The sequence below is a fragment of the Xyrauchen texanus genome, chromosome 23, assembly GCF_025860055.1.
Source record: "Xyrauchen texanus isolate HMW12.3.18 chromosome 23, RBS_HiC_50CHRs, whole genome shotgun sequence".
NCBI lineage: Eukaryota > Metazoa > Chordata > Actinopteri > Cypriniformes > Catostomidae > Xyrauchen > Xyrauchen texanus.
The window spans coordinates 34,750,896-34,772,320 of record NC_068298.1 but is presented as its reverse complement, the minus strand read 5'-3'; the positions used below and the strand labels follow the sequence as shown (position 1 = coordinate 34,772,320).

At 38.0% G+C, this 21,425-nt stretch overlaps 2 pseudogenes; both read right to left on the bottom strand.

The window, feature by feature from the left end:
- Positions 1-3,175: 3,175 nt before the first annotated feature.
- LOC127663476 (cytochrome c oxidase assembly protein COX18, mitochondrial-like) lies at positions 3,176-8,245 on the bottom strand (annotated as a pseudogene).
- A 654-nt stretch (positions 8,246-8,899) lies between these two features.
- Positions 8,900-21,425, bottom strand: part of LOC127663475 (uncharacterized) — a 33,473-nt pseudogene continuing 20,947 nt past the window's right edge.

Below are 21,425 nucleotides of genomic sequence, written 5' to 3'. Positions count from 1 at the left end.
GATTAATCATACCAGATTAAAGATTATAATCATCGATTCTTTATTTATAAGTGATTATAAATCACTACACATATTTTAAAAAGGTACATCGGCTATAATCATTAATTTGTCAGTTATACAAGTGATCACAGAGTCATTTTCAGAATTATCTAGCAAGGCTAGGTATGGTGTATATTTTGGGTCCAAATGCTTCTTGTATATTTTATAGGGTTAACTCAGCAAAGTACTGTGACTTTGTGTGAAATGTTCCTGGATTAATGTCCTAGTATTAGAATCGTGCAACCCTGAGGGTCTTTACAAGGAAACCTTTCAAAGAGAACCTGCTCTGTGTGGATGTTCGAAAGTCATGCTGAGGGATTAAGTTTGTGGAGTAAAGAAGGGTCATCTTTATTGGTCAGCCCTGTCATTACAAATCCTAGTTTGAGATTAAACAGGCATGGGAGGATTCATTTTTCTGACTCTCTAATGGCTTGGTGGGGGATCTCACTGATCTATGGAATGTGGTGTTGTGTTCATTTGATGGCTTCATTCATGGATAATCCTACATGGGTCAGGAGCTTCATGTAATGTTCACGTCAATCATCAGAATGGGGAAAAAATTGGATCTCGTTGATTTGGACCGTGGCAAGATTCTTGGTGCCAGATGGGCTATTTTGAGCATTTCTGTAACTGCTGATCTCCTGGGATTTTCATGCACAGGAGTCTCTAGAGTTTACTCCAAATGGTGCCAAAAACAAAAACATCTGGTGAGCAGCAGTTCAGCGAATGGAAATGCCTTGTTGATGAGAGAGGTCAACAGAGAATGGCCAGAATGATTCGAACTGACAAAATCTACGCTAACTCAGATAACTATTCTGTACAATTTTGGTGAGAAAAATATAATCTCAGAATGCTATTCTGAAATGCGGGATGGTGCTGTTTTGGGGCACGAGGGGGACCTACACAATATTAGGCAGGTGGTTTTAATGTTGTGGATCAGGGGTGCTCACACTTTTTTGTGTGATGATCTACTTTTAAATGACCAACTCAATAAGATCTACCAACTAAAAAAACACAGTTTCATTTAAAATAAGAAAATGCTTGTTGGGACTACTGCATGTATCCCTACATGGAATTCATCTTCTAATTAATAAAAAAATATATAATAATGTTCAATGTTGATATCATTCAGTTTTAAAACTAAACCCAAAACACCTACAGCACAATAGATTACAATAGCCAGGGCATTTACCTTATTCTGATGACTTGCACTGAATGGAATCAGACAGTTTTGCCTAATCCGGGCAGTAGCATCGAAATTTCACGCTCTGTTCTCAGAAGTCTCAGAAGAAGGAGTGGTGGTGGTGTAGTGGTAATCTGGTAATCAGAAGGACACTGGTTCGAACACCACAGCTACCACCATTGTGTCCTTGAGCAAGGCACTTAACTCCAGGTTGCTCCTGTAATAAGGGCTCTGTAAGTCGCCAAATGCATAAATGTCAATGTAAATGTAAGTCCTTGGAAGGCGCGTATGCGCAAACCTTGTTGTCATGGCAACTGAATAAACAAAACCTCGCCTGGTCAATATTTACTCGTCAAGTGCAAGTCAGACAGAAACTAAAAGGAAATACATTATATTTTTATTAAAATTTTACGAAAGTACATTTACATTTTGTGCGATCTACCAGCATTGCCTTTGCGATCGACTGGTAGATCGCGTTCGACGTATTGGGCACCCCTGTTGTGGATGATCCAGGTTGTGCTGAGTGACTTCAGCCAGCTCTCTGAAGTCAGGAGGGTAGAGTCACATGGGGTAACCTTCCTGGTCGCTATAATGTGGTTCTTGCTCTTGGTGAGGCGCTTGGTGAGTTGTGCGTGGATGGCACAAAAATAGCGTAAAGCCTCCACATGTGCTATATCTCCGCTGTAACACGCTCAACAATCTACGTGATAAAATGCACGGATTGATGGTCTCAGACATGGAGGCAACTGAGATTCATCCTCTGCCACCCAAATTGAAGCGAGTTACGACGCCACTATGAGGACTTAGAGCACACTGGGAATTGGGCATTCCAAATTGTGGAGAAAAGGGGAGTAAAATAAAACTTCTAGCTTATGCAATCTTTTAAAATGTAGCCTACATCTGTTTAATAAAATCCACTCAAAAATAAACATTGTGTACATGATTTAATCGGCCATATGTTGTTCCAAACGCATTAGATTTTTTTCTGTAGTGGAATACAAAAGAATATCTTGTTAAAAAATATTAAATGCCCTCAGTCAATATTCACTTTCAATTTATTTAATTTTTTCATACAATAAAAGTGTTAGGGATACCTTGTCTTGTTTCACCGTTGCCCTTTGTTTACCTTTTTTGTCCCTTTTGTTTTCCGTAGTTTTCACTTTTGTCCTTTGTTTAGCTCCACAGTCTCCCTGTTAGCGTTCATGTTCTCTGTCATTGTTTTCTCCTGTCTTCATTAGTTTATCATTGGTTTCTGTTCATTCACCTAGTTATCTTGTTTGAGTTCTGTTTGTTCATTGGTTCCTGTCTTCCCATGTCCACGTATTTAACCCTGTCTGTTTGTTTAGTCACTGTCTATCGTTGAATGTTGTTAGCCTGGTTTGTGTGTTCCCTGCCCGTTTTCCTCAGTCTTGTGTTTATTTCCCCATTGAGGGTTTTTCCTTGGTGTTTGTTTATTGTCTAAATTAAATAAAGTAGTTTGCATTTAGATCCGCTCTCCTCGTCTGCCTCCATTCGTATCAAAAAATGAATGGGGACTGAAACTTTAATTCTGCCACATCTCCTTTTTGTCTTCCACGAAAAAAAAAAAAATGGAATTGGAACAAATGGAATGTGAATGGAATTAAGTGTGTTTGCAGAAAGATATTATATGTCAACAAAAGAAAAAAAAAAGAGACTGCAGAAACAACAGTTTCCCATAGTTAAATTTATATCCTTAAAATCATTGTGTTACCCATTGGAGGCGTCCCGTTACAAATACTTTCTTACATCTATATATTAAACTTTATATTACAGAAGATTTTAAATAGAAAGTCTGAAGTCTGTGTTGACATACATCTCTGTTGACAGTGTCATGTTGGATGAATTATGCACCCCATCAACAAAAATCTACGTTTGGACCACATAAAACATTTTTGACAAGTTAATGCTCTAATATGCCTCTCTCGCATCAATCTATTTGATGTATTTAGCCACAAAGGCATCAACAATATCCTTGTATGGAGTGTAAGAGTAGGAGCGTGTCAGAGGTTTGGCAGACAATCCGAAAGCGAGGGGACCTCACGAGCAGGTTAGACCCAATCCAACACATCTTGAGCATAGCCAGTAGAGAGAGACATGGACTATGAGAAAGAGAGATAAAAGGAAGGAGGAGGGAAGGGGGGTTCTAGTTGGTTCTAGTTGGTTCTAGTTGTCTCAGGGCAAAGATCTGGAAACACACAGCAATACGGGGCTAAGAACCAAAATGGCAGCACGTGCACTACACTTAGCAATACCCAAACCGCTTACAGAGTGGATATTATGTAAACAACAAAACTACTTCACAAGTCACCCCAGTAAATGTTCAAACAATTACCCATGTGATCACAAGTCCAGCACACAATCCCCTGCAACACACTACCACAAGGTTGATAGTCACCAAAGGAACATTCCAAGCTGAGAGTCAGCATAGTCAAGCGCAGTGGTCACCACAGTTAAGTTCGTATTGGCGTAACTTTGGAAACATTGCGAAAATAAAATTATTTCCTTTATCTTCGGCTTGGTCTGAAAATCATCTGAGCAAATGTTGAAGATTGGACAAAGTTTCTAGGAAAAATTATTGAAAAGTTACTGTACAAGCATATTTATCACATATGTAGATTTATTTATTTATTTTTACCTGTTGGTGGTGCTGTCCCCAAATTTGGGACAGTATGTTCCATCATATCATGGTCCTACTGAATCATACCAAGTTTTGTTTTAATAGACCAAAGTGTTGGTGAGAAAATCTAAATTCTGTTAAATCATTTCTGTGTGGCTTGTTCTGAAGATTATCTGAGCCATTTTTGGTGCAAATCAAACAAAGTTTATAGTAGGAGTAGCAAACAAAAAACTAATAACACAATAATCTAAAACTGCAGCCAGTGTAGTAGGAGTTTTAATAGAAGGGGTACATTACAGTCCCCATTAGGAGAGTAATCAGAGGAAGAAGAATTTTGTTTCTAGACCAATGGGTTTAAAAGTTATAACCAGAACAACAGTGAATTTTTGAACTGATGGTGGCGCTACAGAGTATGCCTGAAAGACCCCAAACTTGGTCAGAGTACTATTCATGCCCACTCTAATCAGTGTGCCAAATTTCACCATTTTCTGTATGATTCTAGGGGCTGTCGTAGACTCCAGTTGTGGAACAATGTAATAAGAAAACCATGGAAACAATAGGTGCCATGCATCTTAAATGGTCTGATAGGAATGCTAGTTTCCCAAACATGAAATAAACAAAAATTTAACTCCTGGAAAAGTCCCAGGTAAATAAACACAGGTTTAACTGATGGAGGGAGGATGAAAGATCTGACTGGAGTTCTTGCCTTCGAGGGAGAAGGCTTTAATAACTGTCAGCCCTTGACACAAGAGCCAGAATGTATTCACGAAGCTCACACTTACAAAGGGTACACAGGTCAATACTGACTCAAATCTGGTATGAAGGCAAATAAATATAAGAAAAAAATTACAAATAAATAAAATCCAAAACACACTTTAGCTTGCAAAGAATATCACAAAACATTTATTCATCAGGCATTTACGGAGTAAATACAGAGTGCAATACTACCAAACTATAGTAAAGGACTTCGCACCTACCTACTATTCAGGAGAGCAATATTATAAGGTGATTATTATTATTTTTAAAGAAATATTAATCCTGCATAATATAAACCAGATGTTTTATGCACTCCAGGAGACATCCTGGCTGAACATTAGGCTGACCTTGAATTATCCAATTAAAACCAAGCAAGTCCAAACCTGGAGAGCAGCCTCACCTCTGTGATGAGCAGGTTAATGATGCCAAGAGAAACAGGCATGATCCAAGTAGAGACTGAGGTTTACAAGGCCAAAGACAGACACACCCACATGGGCAGCTGTACCAAGATCAGCAAACCGGCCTTGAATGGGTGGCAGTTATCATAAACATACAGCTTAGATACAATAGTTTCAGATTCTTCTAAAAGGGGAACCTGTAGATACAACTGTATGAACACAATGGATTGCTCATAATTTTAGTATTGCAGAGAAATTGAATATACTGCTCTTGACCATGCCAGTGAGAGGAATGTGAATCCAACAAACAATTCTAAATTTGCTTAAAGAAATAATAAACCAAAAATGAAAATCCAGTAAAAATATCTAAACATCCTTAAAACAAGACACATTTACATGAGAAGCAAAATTATACGAGATATCCAAACTTTGTTTTTTATAGAATATTTCTTGAATAAATGTTATTTTTCCAACCATATCGGCAGTTGTTTTTTCCTGGTGTGCATGAACCATATTACATTTTCCTTTCTTTTTTTTTGGCTGGAAAATTGGATTACTAATTCTTGGAGATCTTATCTCAGACTTTTTCAAATGAAATTAAGACTCTAAAGGTGCACTCAGCTTTTTTTTTTTTAAATCTTCAACTTGCAATGAGAGTGATGCAATGAGAGTGGTTGTGGCATAGTGGGCTAAAGCACTGAACTGTTAAGCAGAAGGTTGTTGGTTCGATCCCCACAGCCACCACCATTGTGTCCTTGAGCAAGGCACTTAACTCCAGGTTGCTCTGGGGGGATTGTCCCTGTAATAAGGTCTCTGTAAGTTGCTTTGGATAAAAGTGTCTGCCAAATGCATAAATGTAAATGCAATGACATGTAGCGGCATGAATGCAGCATCATTCAAACAAAATAGTTTTTAGTTACTGACGCAGACATACACTATTCACAGTCAGTCATGATAATTTAATCCCTGAATGAAAGTGTCCAATAACAGGCCAGTTACTGAGATTAAGTGAGTAATATTCAGCTGGTCATGTGATTCAAACATGGGTGCCCCTGCCCCATGTAGAGTAAAACAGCTTTTATTCAGTTACTGATATGACTAGAGTCCTCATCTCATGTCAGTGCTCATGATTTTGCACATGTTTCAAAATTACTATTAATTTCCATAGAAGTTAAACTTTTTAAATTAGGAAAAAATTACTGTGTATACCTTTAACCAAAGACGCAGTAGTTGGCACACACAATTATCTCATACCTGCATTTTTTCTCTGACCAGCCCTTCGCTTTGGCTTTCACAGAGATCTCAAAGCACAATTGACAGGGTAACTCAGCTATCTTCTTCTGCAGAGCTTCATCCTAGCTGAGATAAAAGGGCACAGGGGTTACTATTTTCTGGTCTGGTGTCTTTTTCAAGCCTGGCCAACTGTAAAAAAAAATCTAAGCCCATTGAAAACAGCAATTCTAAACTGGAAACTGCTCCAGGGACTTAAATCTTAAACTTGGCCTGAAGGTTCCAATGTGATGGATACCCATACAAATTTTTTCATAGATACTGGTAAAATCAGAAAACTGAAATTAAAGGCACAATTCATTTAGCTTTGTCTCTGTTTGTGGTGATGTTTACAAATTAAAAGGATAGGTGCCCCAAAAATTTACATTTTGCCATCCTGTACTAACCATTACTGTTCTAAAACCGGCTTTCTTTGTTCTGGGTAAAGGCATGGTAATTTACCTTTGCAAGATGAAATTTAGTGGATATTGAGCGTATGTGAAACAAGCAAAAGAACGAATTGCTGATTGGTCTCTTTTTAATGCTGCACTTTATACTCTTAGAGATTAAAGTTAAAAATAAACTCGTCACTAAAATGATATCCTTGTCCATTGTGAATATTCAGTGTAGCTGTGTATGAAGCACCACCCACACAGAGGTCACCGCCAAACCAAGAAATTTCCTATTGGTTAATGTGGCAAATGTGCCTGTTAACAAACTCGAACTCCACTCAAAATCTGTGATGGGAAATTCTTAGCCACTGGGAGTTCATTGCATGAAATTCACATTTGTGCAGATTCCCACTGTAAATATGACTGCCCCTTAACACAAGAAGAGATATTTAATAGAATGTCTGAGCTGCTCTCTTCTATACACTGAAAGTGGATGGGGACCAGGGGCTGTCAAGCTACAAATAAGCACAAAAAGCACCATAGAGCATGACAAAAGTAGTCTATATAACTTGATTGCTATATTCCAAGTTTTCTGAAGCCATACAAGAGCTTTGTTTGAGGAAAAGGCTGAAGTCCTTGCTTGACCACTGTGGTCACCATTCACTTTCATTGTATGGAAAAGAGTCACTTTGACATTGTGCTACAAGTAACTCCTTTCGTGTTCCATGGAAGAAAGTCACTTGGGTTTTGAAAGACATAAGGTGTCAGAATGTAAAGAATAACATTTTTTGGGTGAATTTCTACGAAAACATGACTTTTAAAAAGATAGTCCGACATTTAAATGTTCTCACACTGTGGCACATCAGAAGGGGAGTTAATAGGAGAGGAGTGCATTATTTTTGTTCTAGCAGGAGAAAAATCCCACAGCTGGGAGACGAGATTTTCTCAAAAAGGCATGTGATCTCCAGTGTTTACTCTATGATATCTACTGACCTCTAAGATGTGCCTCCCATACTTTACTAAGTGCAAATATACAAACAACTTCACATGGGAAGGATGTTTTCTCAATTATTTACTTTAAACCAAGTCAGAAACCAATACTCTTGGGTTTCAGTGCTTCATAAATTGCAACCTTATTAAAGGGAGCATATAATGGAAAATATGATTAACCTTGTTATTTTGAAATAAGAGTTCAGTGTAGACTAACATGCACAATGCCAATGTGCACCCAGTCCACCCACACCATTTAAAGAAACTAAGCTGCAAAAATGGCACTTTTGAAATCTTCATGATTTTGATGTCACAACCAGGAGCACATTAACATATGGCCACTCACATTTACAAATCAATGTCTATTCAATGCTGATTTCTATTTTTATGGTCCTCATTTCACATGTGAAGATTTTAGCCAATCATACATAAAAGTAATTTAAATAAATAAGTCTTAAAAGTAGGCCTATCGATTTAACACGTTAATTTTGTGCAATTAATTATAAAAACATAACATGTTAAAAACAAATAAAGCAATTAATCATGTCCCCGGACTGTGACAAGGAATGTTCACCTTCATGTTTTTATGAGTCTCAGTCAGCAGGGGCCAGTAAGCGCAACTCCAGCTGTACACACTATAAACCACACTTACTGACAGCAGATAAAACAAGATGAGGATGCACTCTTGCGTTTAAACACAACTGGACCTGAAGATTTGATCTAAGTTTATTTTAACACAGCATACTAAAAATGCTGTATATGATGGTACACAACAAAATGAGATGCTCAAAATGCGTCTGTCTGATGCATGTGTACACTGACTGGTCCTAAGAAAAGCCCTTATATTAAATCAATTTCAGAGATATTAAAGAGTTCAGTTGCAAAATAGCTTATTTTCAATAATCTGAAAAAAGAAATATATTGCATTCTAAAACCTGTATTGCCAAATAAAGAAATAATAAATAAGAGGGCTCGGTGAAGGAACAGTAATTTCAGCATCTTACATTGATGGACAAGTACAAAGACAAGCATTTCTTTCTATGAAATAACATGCACAGATTAATTGTTCTCAATAAGAACAGGAATGAGTATTAAGACAGTAAATGGGGTAAATTTTGCGAATGGAGTTCCCTGAGTGAATTTTGTGAGGGAACAACCCGTTAAAACTGGCAACATTTGTTAGGGGATTAAAGAGTATTGCTATCTTTTCTCCACTAAATAGCCTATGCAAACTTTACGTGTTCTTCTGTGTCACAATGTTCACTATGTGAGACACATTCACGCAACAGATAGACAAATGCACAGGGGAATCCAAGGGCAACCGATCCACACATTCACTCAACAGATCCACACATGCACTCAACAGATCCACACATGCACTCAACAGAGCCACACATGCACTCAACAGATCCACACATGCACTCAACAGATCCACACATGCACTCAACAGAGCCACACATGCACTCAACAGATCCACACATGCACTCAACAGATCCACACATGCACTCAACAGATCCAAACATGCACTCAACAGATCCACACATGCACTCAACAGATCCACACATGCACTCAACAGTTCCACACATGCACTCAACAGATCCACACATGCACTCAACAGATCCACACATTCACTCAACAGTTCCACACATGCACTCAACAGATCCACACATGCACTCAACAGTTCCACACATGCACTCAACAGATCCACACATGCACTCAACAGATCCACACATGCACTCAACAGTTCCACACATGCACTCAACAGATCCACACATGCACTCAACAGATCCACACATGCACTCAACAGATCCACACATGCACTCAACAGTTCCACACATGCACTCAACAGAGCCACACATGCACTCAACAGTTCCACACATGCACTCAACATATCCACACATTCACTCAACCGATCCACACATGCACTCAACCGATCCACACATGCACTCAACCGATCCACACATGCACTCAACAGATCCACACATGCACTCAACAGATCCACACATTCACTCAACCGATCCACACATGCACTCAACCGATCCACACATGCACTCAACAGATCCACACATGCACTCAACAGATCCACACATGCACTCAACCGATCCACACATGCACTCAACAGATCCACACATTCACTCAACCGATCCACACATGCACTTAGCCGATTCACACATGCAGTTAACCGATCCACACATTAACTCAACAGATCCACAGATGTTGAGTGAATGTGTGGCTCTGTTGAGTGCATGTGTGGATCTGTTGAGTGCATGTGTGGATCGGTTGCCCTTGGATTCCCCTGTGCATTTGTCTATCTGTTGCGTGAATGTGTCTCACATAGTGAACATTGTGACACAGAAGAACACGTAAAGTTTGCATAGGCTATTTAGTGGAGAAAAGATAGCAATACTCTTTAATCCCCTAACAAATGTTGCCAGTTTGAAGGCTGGATTTAACCTGACAACAGTGAGAAGAAGGGGAAGAAACATCATTGGCCACAGGGCTATTGTCAATGTACCAGGGCAACGTGGGGGTAACATTACCCTTTGTGCTGCCATTACACAGAATGGGGTCCTCCACCGCCGTCAAAATTGTGCTTAAGCAATTGAAAAAATCTGTAACTCAAATAAATGCTGAGCCATTGTATTGTATTGGGGTATCAATCTACTGTTCTTTTGAGAGATGAAGGCTATTACATCCTTGCACTTCTGTTTTGAAAGACTAAAACAAACTTGATCAAACTGGGACAAAGATAAGCAGACAATCCAGATACACATCAAAAAGAATACATGAGAGTCTCTAATTTGAGAAACAGACTCCTCGCAGGTCCTAAAGCAGAATATGCCAAACTGTTGCATTGCTACAAGAAGAGGATTCATGGATAAACAAAAAGTTAAGAAAAAATAGTTTTTAAAAGAAATAGTCAATTGTAACATTATAAATGCATTACTGTAAATGTAATGCATGCTCGGTTAACAAGTCCCCCCCCAGTGAATCTCGGCCATTTTCACCACTACTTATAACTACACTGTAAAAAACAATTTGGCAGCTGTGGTTGCCAGAATAATTCTGTAAAAAATACAGTTAAATGTAAACCACTTTACAGAACAACCTGTACATTTTACAGTTTAAAATGTTTGTAATTTACATGCTGGCACTGTAAAAAAAAAAAAAAACAATTCTGTTAAATTTACAGTAAGAAAAATTAAATTAACATGCCTTTTTAAACTGTAAAAATCTGTTGTTTACTTTAAAAGGTATTTGTTAATCACCATAGTGACTACAGATGTCCACATGAAGTTTATCAGTAGTGCCTCTTGCAATGTTTTAATGACCATTAAACATTTAGAGACAGCGCTCCGTATCACTCACACAAACACTAAACACCATCATGGTAACACATGTGAGATTTAAATAATGCTGTAAACATGAACTAAATTACATCATATATATCACAGAACACCCCAGTGTACATAACTGATATTAAAAACAAGAAGAAACATAACTATTCCCATAAAATATAATGAAATGTAATGGGTCATGCAGGGAATTGTGGGGAAGCCCAATTACTTTTTTTTTTTACTGTAATTTTAACAATAATTTACTGTAAAAGTACATGTACTCTCTTGTTCTTTTTATCATTAATTATACAGGAAAATCGTTCCTTTTACATTTAAATTATTTAATTTTTACATCATTTTATTCTAAAAACTACTTTATTGACTTAAAATATATTAAAACATTTTACTGTATATTTTACAGTTAATAGGCCCTATTTGTTAATCAATTAACATTTTATTTCTGTAGCATTTTTACAATATTTTACTGTTAAAATTACTGAAATTTTTTAGTGTACACATTGAGAATACCCCACAGGTACTTAAAATTCACAATATATTCAGGATACTCAGAATTGTATTTCTATTCGTTTTCTACAGCTTTGTACACTTAATATGAAATAAAAAAAAAAAAAAAAAATAATAATAATTCTAAAAGCATCGCAGCGCCATCTGCTGACAGTCACAGGTTAAACGGAGACTGTTGTGTTCGTGGAAGGGTCATTATTAAAAATAAGGTGACAACCATGTATTTTGATTTTTCAGAAGTGAAAAAGAGTTAAAAAAAAAAAAAAAAAAAAAAAAATGTCCCTGTAATAAGTGCACTGTAAGTCGCTTTGGATAAAAGCATCTGCCAAATGCATAAATGTAATGTTTGACTCCAAATTGTTTTACAAAATTGTTTTGTTTAGAAAATATATTTGAATTTGTCAATTACATGAAGAAACCATTGTCCCCTTTTTCTGGTACACCACTTCTATGGCATTTACAGTTATTTATGTGTTTATTGTTTACTAATTTTGTATTCTCAGGTCAAGTGCAACATCTAACAAGTGTGCTTAAAAGCAATAAAAAATAAATAATTCATAATTGAAATAATTTAAAAAGAATGTGCCATAGGTTTGAAAATAAATTTCAAGGTCAAAGTTCAGAGGAAGAAGAGCCCCCTAAAAATGTGCATTTTCCTCACAACTTTATAGTTTTTAATTTACATTTTAAATGTTTTCATTTTTTGATATGTTCATTTAAATATGTTATTGATGTTACATAGTTTAATGTTAATGTGAAAGATTTGTATTGTAAAATAACACACAAAAAAAACATGATTTAATGTTATGCTTTATTGATTTTAGTCTGATCAGTGGTGTATTTTCCCTTTCGATTTAGTTCACTCGACATTGCTGTAAGCACTATGGAGAGTCCTTCTTAGACGACCTGGTTGGAACCCTTATTCATCACGCCAAACCTGTGATTGGCAATGATGTCTGAGCCCAGCCCCTGCGGGTGCGCAGTTGGCCTAAATAAGTGGGTGCTCAGTCACCATTTCTGCTTCGCCATCGATTTACACTTACAGCGGACAGAACTTCTCAGCAAGATGCGAACAGGACGACTTGTCTCCTGTGCTCAGCGCCTGCCCCAAGAGGCTTTCTGCTCCCCTGTGTGTTCCTGTGAAGAGTTCTCCACATCCCCGTCGAAGACGATCTATGTGAACTGATTCTTCGCTTCGTTGTTGATAAACGCGGCGCTTTTTTATTCAAAGTTATTTAGTGTCTGCCTGTAAGCAGGAATAGTTCACCCAAAAGTGAAAATTCCCTCTTCATTTACTCACCTTAATTCTACACCAGATGTACATTACTTTTTTCTTCTGCAGAACACAAAGTTTTTTTGAAGAATATTTCAGATCAAACTTTGAAGCTCAAAAAAGCACATAAAGGCAGCATAAAAGTAACCATATGACACCAGTGGTTTAATTAATGTGTTTTGGAGTGATATTATAGGTGTGTGTGAGAAACAAATCAATATTTAAGTCCAATTTTCTTTCAATTTCACTTTCACATTATTATTTTTTTTTGTTTTTGGTGATTCACATTCTTCGTGCATATTGCCACCTACTGGGCAGGGAGGAGAATTTATAGTAAAAAAGGAATTTGATCTTTGACATATCTGTTTCTCACCCATGCCTATCATATCACTTCTGAATATATAGATTTAACCACTGGATTACCTTTCTGCTGCTTTTTTGTCCTTTTTGGAGCTTCAAAGTCCTGACCACCATTCACTTGCATTGTATGGACCTACAGAGCAGAAATATTCTTCTAAAAATATTCATTTCTGTTCGGCAGAAAATAGAAAGTCATACTCATCTGGGATGCCATGAGGGTGAGAAAATGACAAGAGAATTTTCATTTTTGGGTGAACTGTCCCTTTAAGTCATTCTGAATGGCAATACCTGATCTGATATTGTTGTCAATATCGTCCACTCTAATGATGGCATAAGTAATGACGGCTTCAGTGTCTGTCTCTAATCACTACTTTAATTCCTCTGTGTACCTGTCATATGCACAGATTACTATTGCATTTTTGGCACACTCAAGTATGTTAAGACAGCCAACAAGAACAAAATGATTCTTTATTGTTCTCCCACTCTATAGGCAGCTCACTAGCATGAGGGAGCTTATCATAGGACAACATCACTCTCACCTCAACAGTTGGTGTGCAGGTAGCTGAAGTCATTCATACTTACAGGTGAAAAAACAAATCACATGTAGCAGAATGATGGTAATGCTTATGAAAATAGGTAAGTAATGACAGAATAATTATATTGGAAATGTTATGTCTAACATGTGCCATTAAACTATATGGGAATTTAAATGATTGGACAGATTTGTGGCTCTCTTCTATATCCTAAACTTTTATTCACAAGTTCACTGGTTCATATAGTCCTGGAGTGCATTAAGGTAAATGCTTTTGGCATGGGGAGCTCTGAGATCTGCCAAAGATGATGCCAGAAGCCGCAAGATCTGTACTCACTGCCCGGTACTGTGTGCCAGCTCGCTCCATTGATGATGTTATTGTAATGAAGGAAGTCTTCATTATGGCAGGGCCTTAGATCTGGGTTGGACATCATGTGATTTGTGCATGCATAAACAGTGGCCAGCCAGCGGAAGAAGCTCTCATCTGGAGTGGGAGTGTGCTCTTTAGGGGCCCAGTCTTTAGTCATGTCAAATGGGTATTTGACCACCAGCTCCCCTCCATGCAGATTAGCACTGAGAACAAACGGGATGGTCTGCATCCAGCTGATGACTGCTCTTGTTTTTGGAGCCACCTTGAGCATAAATACTATAATTTAGGGTTGTCCATCCATCCATCCATCGTCAACCGCTTATCCTGTGTACAGGGTCGCGGGGGGCTGGAGCCTATCCCAGCTAACATTGGGCGAAAGGCGGGGGACACCCTGGACAGGTCGCCAGTGGATTAATCACATATGTATCAATATTTACTGAGAAAGGTCCCCAAAAATGACAATTTAGATAATTAAATAAATATATATATATATTTATAAAATAGAAAAAACGCCCTATTGTAATTGAGATCATTCAAATACATTCTATCATATACATACAGTATATTGTGGCAGCAGACAAAAATTGAGACAAATCAAAATTTTTATTTAAATATCAAAATATTGCTTGTTTTATTTTCATATCAGTTAACATAACCCTATTATGGCCTACTTTCGTCTACACAAATGCGTTGGATATACTCTTTGAAGTGTCTCACTCGTTTGCAGCATCTTTAATCGTAAGCGCTGAGTTTTTAGGACACTGTGTCATGTTAAATATAGTTTGAAATATTGAATAATGTGATTCAATAACGTGGGCAATAGATGGATGCGTCTCTTCCACTAGGTGGATGATGCGCTGGTTCTCTTTTTTGTACTCCTGGGATATGTACTGCATTAGGTTCAGCAGGAATTTGCTCCTGAGCAACTCATTTCAATGCATACTGGACAACAGAACTCTGGCTTACCTGCATGGGGAGACGAAATGCTGTTAGATTAAACAACTGCTCCACAGAAAACTGCTTAAGTCAGACTTGAGTCTGTGCAGCTTGTGCATTACGGTAGATGGACAGACATGGGGCTCTGTTTTGAAAAATGCCTCCATGTTTTGCCCAGATGTATGCTAAAAGAGTGGTCTGAAATCTGGCACCCTCTCTTTAGCCACTCTAATGAATAGATATTACTGCTTCTTGTCTGTTGAGTCTAAATTTTATTTTAATCAAAGTTCATTGGGCATGACCTTTGTGGCCAACATTTTTAATCAGTGCTCTGTGGTGGGGAGTTCCTGAAATGTTACGAAACTGTTTCAAAACATTCTCCTTTACAGAAGTGCACACAATCTACATATTACATTTCACTGCCACCTTGTGTTAAAGGTGGACAAAGTACAATTTATTTATTTATATATTTATTTTGCTGTTGCGAATATATCAATGGTCAAGCACTTTATGGTGGCAGTTCAAAAATCTTTTTTATGGATAATGCATACTTTGTGTTTTATAATCATCATCATCATAATCATCATCATCAGCGTTTCTTAACATTAAAGGGATAGTTCACCCAAAAATGAAAATTCTCTCATCATTTATTCACCCTCATGTCGTCAGAGATGTGTATGACTTTCTTTCTTCGGCAGAACACAAACTAACATTTTTAGAAGAATATTTCAGCTCTGTAGGGCCATATGATGTAAGTAAATGATGACCAGACCGTTGAAGGTCCAAAAAGCACATAAAGGCAGCATAAAAGTAATCCATACGACTCCAGTGGCTTTATCCATAACTTCAGAAGATCAATATTCAAGTTGTTTTGTTTTTTACTATAAATCTCCACCTTCACTTTAACGTCCACATTTTTCTTTTGTTTTTTTGGCGATTCGCATTCTTTGTGTATATCACCACCTTATGGTTGGTGCTGGTCAAAGGTGGAGATTTATGGAAAAAAGGACTTAAATATTGATGTTTCTCACCCACACCTGAAGAAAGTGGTTCACATCTGGGATAGCATGAGGGTGAGTAAATAATGTGTAACATTTAGGCAGAACAGGATATAATTTAAATTCTGTTGCTTTAAAATAAAAATAAATATGATGAACAAGAAATTGAGAGTACCTGTTATTTAATCTCCTCCATAAGACGTGTCTTTCCATCCATTTTTATTTAATAAAGACATGTATTTTTGATATTTTTGGAAATATAATAATCACATATCCCATACAGAGAATGTCAGAGTGTTGGGAATATTCACACATAATTTATACACAGAAAAACATGATATCAGAGTTTAAAAATCAAGCATTTTAAAAAGGAACAAGGCATCACAATTGTTTTTTTCCTTATCTTTTACCTTAAGTTTTTAACACATTTACCATGGAAAATATGGCTGTAGTTTTTCTTTTCATTGTCGTGTCTTATATGTTTTCTTTTTTCTTTTAACAAATTCTGCAGACTTTTTCTTAAAGCAAAACAAGAAACACGTGCAACTGAGATGCAACTGTGCATACAGTACCTGACCAAGCTTGGCTCATATATTTACAATCATTTTTTTTTCCCATGTATTTATTTTACAAATATTGATTTGGCTTGGAAAAAGCACCCTCTTTTAGCCAAGTGGAGCACAAATTGCATCTGTTTTATGCCAAACTGAACTTCAGGTCCACTGCTTCAATCCCCCACCCTCCTCTCTCCATTCTATTTGGCTAACAGTTGACCCATTTAATCCAGCAATCTGGCTCTTGTTAGCACCACTGAGAAACATCATCCGTTCCTGTCAAAGCAGATGAACTTCCAGAGGAGTGAAGGAATCTGAGTAACAACTAACTGCACTTTGACCCACCCATTCAAACTCATTTTGCATTGATAAATGTAGACAGGAACAGTGTTGGGTAACTTAATAAAATTAGTGATATTACTAACTAAATTATATTTTCAGTGGCATGACAGTAGCTCAGTTGTTTTTTTAAATCAGACTAGATTCTCCAGAAACAAGCTACCTTTTCCCATGAGCAGCTGTGTGGTATGACAATGCAATTTTGTGACAAAATGGCAAAAAAAAAAAAAAAAAAGAAAGAAAGAAAAGTCACTATATGGTGCATGCAGCTTTTTAGATGAGCGAGCCAATCAAACATGTTATAACTGTCATCTGTCTCATATGAAGCTGTGGCAGCGGGGGCGTGGTCAAGCCCCCCGTCCGGAGAGAGAGAAAGCCGTAAGGGCTAAGTTATGCCTAACACCTATTTCTAATTCTAGTGAGCATGGGGAGAGCAACATAAAAGCAGCCACACAACCAGCAGACCAGGAAGAGAGCCTGGGTCCAGAAAGTTTATGATTGTGAAGCTGAAGATACTATTGTGTGACACTGTGAGCGCTGAAGTGTGGTCATTAAAATCCTTACCTGTGAGTGGAGCAACCTGCCTCCCATGTCCTCCTTACCAACCACCCTCACAGAAGCATTTGAAAGTGGTTTATTCTAGTGACCGGTTCATTCAACCAGGCCCAGACTGGCCATCGGGAGCACCGGGACAATTCCCGCTGGCCTGGCGACTAAGTTGGCCAGCCAGCGTTTTTATTTATTTATTTATTTTATTTATTTTTTTATCATTATTATTTTATATTACTACCTTTACCAGTGATAATTTTTGAATTCGTCATTCAATAAAAGTATTATTAATATTAATAACAATAAAAAAAAAATCATGACTCTGTTAGTCTTGACTGGTAAGGCTACGATTCGACTTTACGCCTCAGACAAACGGTTAAAGGGTAACTAAACCCCTGCTCAGAGTCTGACTCCACCCACTAGCAATATTTGAAAAATGCTGGAAAAGTGGGCAGACACCAGCGGGGATAGAGGGGACGAAACGAGGGCGGGGCTGAGCGGGGGGGCGTGCACCTGAGACCCGTAGTGACAGATTAATTGACAGCTGCTGTCAGACTCTAAAATGGAGAGTGACTGGAGTGGTAATTTTCTCCAGGAGTATTACTATTATGTTATTATTATTCCTCACACGGTCGCAAGATGACATGTACATGAATCTGATGAGTTTTATCAAGTTGATGTCAATAGCGCGCGCTCTGTAGGCATATTCATATTTTGCCGCTATGTGAAAAAATCCAGCAAATGCGCCGGCGCGTTTGTCGACCCCAGAGGATTAACTTTAGCCTAACCATAAATTGTGATTCAAATATATATGATCACTCACCTCAAGACGCCGCTGCGGTGGTGGAGTCCATGCAGGAGGAACAGCGTTTGGCACTGCGTCGCTTTTCAGCGCGAGCTGTTTGGAGAAGCCCATTTCCACCTCCATTGCGTTGGAGAAGCAATCCCGCGTAAAATGCAGTTTGCACACTCCTACAGCTCTAGGCGGGAACTCGCGGTCTTCCAGGCCAAGGACATGCAACCACTGGCGCCTAATTTCCAAGTCTGCTGGAAAGCTATACAGTCCAGCAGTACTGTTGCAACCAGCAACACTACACCTACGTACCATCCTGACCACTGTACTAAATACAGATAATCTACGCTAACTTGAAGCTATCCTAACTGACGCAATACTATGCTACTAACTAACTATGCTTCTAACAATACTACACTAACAAATATGCTAATTAACTACCTAGACTACACTAAATAATCTAAATAACTATATAAATGCTATGCTAAATAGATGCTAAAATACTCTATCCTGATCGTTTTCAATACTCGCAATTCCAACTCCTGCTCGCTACAGTGGTTTTGACGAAACAAGATGGTTTTTATACTGCCATGGGCGTGGTAGCTCGTACCAAGGGCGTGGTGAGCTGGAACCTGCTTACGTCAGCTGTCACCAGTTACGTCACGAAGTACCGCAAACAGCCAATAGGAAAATTCAACTGCAGTAGCCACCGTTCAACCTGAAGAGGGCAGCACTCAGACGTTTTTACACCATATATTGTAGAATTAAAACACTTTATACACAAATGTCAAAACAAATTACTTGAATCAATGACCAGTACTAATAAAGCCACATTCTTACAGATCATTAACTAAAAAAAGTTGGTTTAGGGTTTAGTTACCCTTTAAACAGAAAATGCGAGCAGCACCCGTCTAACGTTATATTCGTGGAGAAATCAAAACAAATGAGTGCACACAGAAAACTCACAGAAGCAATGTACTGAGGTAAAAATTCTAATTGTTGTTTTTTTTTTATTTATAACATATGATTTATTTTAACATAACACAACTAAGGGAGCTGTTTTGCTGAATATTATCACGACTGAAAATGTTACATTTAATTTATTGTTCAATAAACAAGTAGCGTAGTTAATATTTATTATTAAGTTACTTACATTTTAGACACAAACCATATTAACGGTTTTTGTTCTATTTCACCGGCTAAAATAGTTCCAAAGGAAAGCTACAGCAGCGCGGTGTTTTGTTACTGAATGATTCAGCGTTTTGAACGAATCTTTTGTATGAATAACTCACTAATTAAGACGTTCACTTGCTGCCACCTATTGGCGGTTTAGTTTAATGTTTAAGTATTGCATTTCTTTTTATATTCAAACATTTATTTAAAACATCAATCTCATTACATTATTTATTGCAGTTGTAATTGCAGTGCACAGGACGTTATGTGCTGACCCATTTGATATTAGGACTGATTTACTTCTAGGTTGGTTGTTTATGTTTTTATGTTATGGTCATACTGTGAAATGAATGTAATTTGGGGGGGGGGGGGGGGGGGTTTGGGGGGGCAAGGTTGTCCATGTTTCTAAATTTTATTTGGGTGCATAGGATGGCCTGGATGGGTGTAGGATTTCCCGGCCTGAAATTGTGTCCCAGTCTGGCCCTGCATTCAACGATTTACTGTTTCATATCTAACCCTAACTTTATATTGTAGTTGGTCTTTTTAAAGCAAAATCCTTGGTTAAATTCTGCTATTGTGATCACTGTTTTAAATGTATTGTTATAAATTGTGTGTAATGGTTTTTGTTATTTTAAAGGGGTCATGACATGAGGAATCAAAGTTTCCTTGATCTTTTGACATGTAGGAGGTCATTGTACTATCAAAACATACTGTACATTTCGGAAAAGAAAACTTCCTCCTTAACAGGAAAAAAAGAGCATTTATTTCAAGAGCACATATTATGCTCATTTACAGGTTCATAATTTTATTTTGGGGGTCTACTAGAATAGGTTTACATGCTTTAATGTTCAGAAAACACATTCTTTTTCTCATACTGTACATTGCTGCAGCACCTCTTTTCATCATCTGTCTGAAATACTCTGTTGGATCCCCTGTCTCTTTAAAGCCCCCCCTTTCTGAAAAGCCCAGTCTGCTCTGATTGGTCAGCTGGCCCAGTCTGTTGTGATTGGTCAACCGCTTAGTGTGTTGGAAATGTAATGCCCCTTACCACAACCGAGTTTCAGTTACTGAGGCTTCCTGAGCAGCTGTAAACACTACTGTAACTACGGTAACAATGGCATCGGTTTTGCCGTACCAGACTGAGTCCGAGTCTGATAATGAATGTTTGGAAGGACAAGGTGATCGACTTGAACCACCATTGCAAGCACTACTTGAGTATGACGTTTGAAAGTGGTACGTTTTCATTTTGTAGTGCTCTTACATTTCAGATATAATGTTATAATGCTGAATGTAGAACATAGGCTTACTCCAGGTTGGACATTACCGGAGGTATTGGAGAGTTAGTGTGCAAGTTAGCTTTGGACTACCATGGATTGTGGCCATAACATTACAGCTTGTAATTATAAATAAACCTCCTCACTTTACTGCTGAGGAATAGTGGTAAAATGTCATTTGATTCTTCAATTCATCTGCCTTTGGAAGTTTGTTTGAGGGCGGACCTTAGGCGGCCATTATGCAAATGTGTTACATTGTGACGTAGCTATGTCGTGGAAGTAATGGCTTGACTGCAAACAAGGCGTTTCAGGAAGTTTGGGATCAGTGTTTTCTGTGGGAGAGGGTAACTCCTTTGGCATGGACTTTGTGCCAGACATGGGGACTTGTGACTTGGTGACTTGGACTCGAGTCGACTCGAGTCGCTATTTTTATGACTTGTGACTTGACTTGACAAAAAATAAAATACTTGAGACTTGACTCGGACTTGGAAGTTAAAGTCTCGGGACTTGACTTAACTTGAGAGACGAAGACTTGAATGACTTGAGTGTTAATCACATCATGTTTTCAGTTTGAATATAAAATATATAAATTATTTTAAAAAATAAAGTTGATCCAGCTGGAGCGCAGGCTGAGAATAGTTTTGTCATGACTGGATCACGACACTATAGGCTATCATCAGCCATGCCCTCTCGTACCTTACGCACACCACGCCCACTTAGATCAGATAACACATCAACATGTCAGC